At 46.2% G+C, this 5,000-nt stretch overlaps 1 protein-coding gene across 1 annotated transcript in view; it reads left to right on the forward strand.

The window, feature by feature from the left end:
• The first annotated feature begins 191 nt into the window (after positions 1-191).
• LOC115170198 (uncharacterized) overlaps positions 192-5,000 on the forward strand; it is a 10,844-nt gene continuing 6,035 nt past the window's right edge. Inside the window, exon 1 of the mRNA XM_029726589.1 lies at positions 192-439. The gene's annotated coding sequence lies outside the window, so the exon portion shown is untranslated. The remainder of the gene's footprint in view (positions 440-5,000) is intronic.

Below are 5,000 nucleotides of genomic sequence, written 5' to 3' on the forward strand. Positions count from 1 at the left end.
AGAAGCACAAGGTAAAGGAGGGAGAGAGGATGGATGGATGGATGTTCCACAGCAGGGTATCCCTAAAGAAACATATTATAACGACCCTGGGTTTATAAGCGCGGATATCGACTCTGCCGTTCGAGTATGCTTTTGCGGCGCAGTCGATAGCGCGCTGGACTTCCGGCTAGAAGGTGTGAAGGCCACTATTATCTGTAATGGAAACGTATTTCCAAATTGCCCCAATAATCGTGTCAGATGTAAATGCAGCTGTTTGCTCCGCCCCTAGTGGTATATTGTAAAACCGTGTTGAGGACCACTCAGTATCGCAGTTCTGTTTCAACGGAGACGCGTCTAGGGGGGGAAAGAGAGGAGAGAGAGCACCGGGGAAACGGCAGCATTACGCTCAGACAGACCCGATGCGCGCTTTGGGTGATTCGCGACCATAAACCATTTTCTGGTAAGACGTCAGTTGATAGGATTTATGTTGTTTGATGTACTGCATGTTTAACTGTCGGGTATGTATAGTAGCTTGATGTTTAGGCTATGATGTAATTCATCACACTTAAAAACGTACAACCCCCCCTCCGCAGACGGTTTTCAACCGTTTTGAATAAGCGAATTTGATTTGATTCCTAAACCACTTCATTAGAAAAGCGGATTGGCTTGGAGATAATTTCAATAATCAGCCATGTGTTATTACAATGATTACATTGGCTACTGACAAGTCGCCTAAATAGGCTAAGTGAGAAGACAGTGAGGGGAATTCGTCTGTTTACCTGATGTGTTTGGCTTGAGGTCTGTCTATCATCTTGCCTCTGAACATTGAAGGCAGGTTATCGTTTTTTTTTGTCATTAATCTTGTTCTGGAGGCAGGTTATCGTTTTTTTTTGTCATTAATCTTGTTCTGGAGGCAGGTTATCGTTTTTTTTTGTCATTAATCTTGTTCTGAAGGCAGCTCTGCTGAGTGGTCACTAGCTGGCACAGCCACAAAGTCATTACAATCAGAGTTGGAAAATAACCCTAACCTACACTCTAACCTTAACCACACTGCTAACCCTAATACCTAACCCAAACCTTTAAATTAACACCAACGTGCTCATTTTGGTTTTCATACTTTTTCTTTACATTATAGACTATTTTAACTTTGCAGGTGGCCCATCTACAGAAGCAGAAATCGTTTAGTTATGCCTCCGTGACAAGACTCATCACAAGAAATGTCAGCCTGGCATCTTGAAGACCTTTGGCAGTTTCAGTCTATGCGTGGGCAGCGCAATAGCAGTGCGCTAAACGCATTTTGTCAGTGCTAGTATGCTAAGTTGAAGTTTGATGCCACAAAAATACATTTTGTAACTTACATTTCTGCGTCTTAAATAGCCCACTTCAGTGAGTCATGTCAGCGGCGGACATAGCAGGTCCAGTTTGAACTGAGGGAGAACTGGTGAATGTTTGTCATCAAAGTCTGCATGTGTGAAACTCAGGTGAGGACCGGAGTATATGTGTTTTTGTTTAGTATGAGAGGCGGATGTCTGTTGAAAACAGGTCTGGACCTTCTCACCCCCCTGTTCAGGTCAACTGTCACACCGACTCAGGCTAGCAGAAGAACAACAGTCCCTTGTGGATAGCAACAAAACTATGTTTAATGCATCTCTGTCCACAGAATAAGTAGGCCTATTTTAATTCTCATCTTTCAGAAACTAATAATACTAATAAAGACAAATACCAGATAATTCATAGAGGTTCATTCAGTTATACTGACTAGGTATCCCCCCTTTCATTCAGTTATACTGACTAAGTATCCCCCCTTTCATTCAGTTATACTGACTAGGTATCCCCCCCTTTCATTCAGTTATACTGACTAGGTATCCCCCCTTTCATTCAGTTATACTGACTAGGTATCCCCCCTTTCATTCAGTTATACTGACTAAGTATCCCCCCTTTCATTCAGTTATACTGACTAGGTATCCCCCCTTTCATTCAGTTATACTGACTAAGTATCCCCCCTTTCATTCAGTTATACTGACGAGGTATCCCCCCTTTCATTCAGTTATACTGACTAAGTATCCCCCCTTTCATTCAGTTATACTGACGAGGAATCCCCCCTTTCATTCAGTTATACTGACTAGGTATCCCCCCCTTTCATTCAGTTATACTGACGAGGTATCCCCCCCTTTCATTCAGTTATACTGACTAGATATCCCCCCTTTCATTCAGTTATACTGACGAGGTATCCCCCCCTTTCATTCAGTTGTACTGACTAGGTATCCCCCCCTTTCATTCAGTTATACTGACGAGGTATCCCCCCTTTCATTCAGTTATACTGACTAGGTATCCCCCTTTCATTCAGTTATACTGACTAGGTATCCCCCCTTTCATTCAGTTATACTGACGAGGTATCCCCCCCTTTCATTCAGTTATACTGACTAGGTATCCCCCTTTCATTCAGTTATACTGACTAAGTATCCCCCCTTTCATTCAGTTATACTGACTAAGTATCCCCCCCTTTCATTCAGTTGTACTGACGAGGTATCCCCCCTTTCATTCAGTTGTACTGACGAGGTATCCCCCCTTTCATTCAGTTATACTGACTAGGTATCCCCCCTTTCATTCAGTTATACTGACTAGGTATCCCCCCTTTCATTCAGTTATACTGACTAGGTATCCCCCCTTTCATTCAGTTATACTGACTAGGTATCCCCCTTTCATTCAGTTATACTGACTAAGTATCCCCCCTTTCATTCAGTTATACTGACTAGGTATCCCCCCTTTCATTCAGTTATACTGACGAGGTATCCCCCCCTTTCAATCAGTTGTACTGACTAGGTATCCCCCCTTTCATTCAGTTATACTGACTAGGTATCCCCCCTTTCATTCAGTTATACTGACTAGGTATCCCCCCTTTCATTCAGTTATACTGACTAGGTATCCCCCCTTTCATTCAGTTATACTGACTAAGTATCCCCCCTTTCATTCAGTTATACTGACTAGATATCCCCCCTTTCATTCAGTTATACTGACGAGGTATCCCCCCTTTCATTTAGTTATACTGACTAGGTATCCCCCCTTTCATTCAGTTATACTGACGAGGTATCCCCCCTTTCATTTAGTTATACTGACTAGGTATCCCCCCCTTTCATTCAGTTATACTGACGAGGTATCCCCCCTTTCAATCAGTTGTACTGACTAGGTATCCCCCCTTTCAATCAGTTGTACTGACGAGGTATCCCCCCTTTCCCTTCTTCTTCAGCCTTGTAGTCAGAATCTTGCTTTCTACCCTTTTTTTTAAATCATGTTTTATGACTGTCAGACAGGGCAATCAAAATCACATTAACTCCCTAATTGTCACTGTGAATAATAATTTGAGTTCAAAAGTTATTCATCAATGTGAGCCTTAGAACAAGGATAATGAGGACTTAATAGCGTGATTAAACAGGGAGTCAGAGGTGGACCAGGCATGAGCCTCTCTGCATAATAGAGACAATCATGGCTGCGTTCCAAATGGCAGCCTATTCCCTATCTAGTGCACTACGTTTGACCGGAGCCCTATGGGCCATGGCACCCTATTCCCTATGGGGTCCTGGCCAAAAGTAGTGCACTACATAGGGAATAGGGTGCCAATTGGGACCAAAGACAATCTTCTCTTCATGTTAATATGCATATCTTCTCTTCACATTAATATGCATATATTCTCTTCACATTAATATGCATATCTTCTCTTCACATGAATATGCATATCCCTGTGATTGGAACTCATCAACAACAGACGTCTGCAATTACTAATTAGTGTTTGTTAGTAAAAACTGGACTTGAAAGAAGCGAGAATATTGGTAGACTTGGAATGGGAGGGAGAGAGTGTGGGAGGGAGGGAGAGAGTGTGGGAGGGAGACAGTGTGGAAGGGAGAGAGTGTGGGAGGGAGAGAGTGTGGAAGGGAGAGAGTGTGGAAGGGAGAGAGTGTGGGAGGGAGAGAGAGTGGGAGGGAGAGAGATGGGAAGGGGTGAGAGTGGAAGGGAGAGAGAGAGAGAGTGTGGGAGGGAGAGTGTGGGAGGGAGAGAGAGTGGGAGGGAGAGAGAGTGGGAGGGAGAGTGGGAGGGAGAGAGAGTGGGAGGGAGAGAGTGTGGGAGGGAGAGAGTGGGAGGGAGAGAGAGTGGGAGGGAGAGAGAGTTAAAGGGAGAGAGAGTGGGAGGGAGAGAGAGTGGGAGGGAGAGAGTGTGGGAGGGAGAGAGTGTGGGAGGGAGAGAGAGTGGAAGGGAGAGAGTGGGAGGGAGAGAGAGTAGGAGGGAGAGAGAGTGGGAGGGAGAGAGTGTGGAAGGGAGAGAGTGGGAGGGAGAGAGAGTGGAAGGGAGAGAGTAGGAGGGAGAGAGTGTGGGAGGGAGAGAGTGTGGGAGGGAGAGAGAGTGGAAGGGAGAGAGTGGGAGGGAGAGAGAGTGGGAGGGAGAGAGTGGGAGGGAGAGAGAGTGGGAGGGAGAGAGAGTGGGAGGGAGAGAGAGTGGAAGGGAGAGAGTGGGAGGGAGAGAGAGTGGGAGGGAGAGAGAGTAGGAGGGAGAGAGTGGGAGGGAGAGAGAGTGGGAGGGAGAGAGAGTGGGAGGGAGTGGGAGGGAGAGAGTGTGGAAGGGAGAGAGTGTAGGAGGGAGAGAGAGTGGGAGGGAGTGGGAGGGAGAGAGAGTGGGAGGGAGAGAGAGTGGGAGGGAGAGAGAGTGGAAGGGAGAGAGTGGGAGGGAGAGAGAGTGGAAGGGAGAGAGAGTAGGAGGGAGAGAGTGGGAGGGAGAGAGAGTGGGAGGGAGTGGGAGGGAGAGAGAGTGGAAGGGAGAGAGTGTAGGAGGGAGAGAGAGTGGACAGGAAAAGGTGTGGGAAGAGAGATTGAGGGAGTGAGAGATGAATAATGACAGAGAGAGCGAAAGAAAGAGAGAAGGTGTGATTGAGATGGAGATGCCTGCTGGGTGGTTGTCTGGACACAAGGGTTTCCCAGGTTTCATTTGACATCCAACTGAATACAGACTGAATACAGACTGAATACAGACTG

This window comes from Salmo trutta, chromosome 31, assembly GCF_901001165.1.
Source record: "Salmo trutta chromosome 31, fSalTru1.1, whole genome shotgun sequence".
Lineage (NCBI taxonomy): Eukaryota > Metazoa > Chordata > Actinopteri > Salmoniformes > Salmonidae > Salmo > Salmo trutta.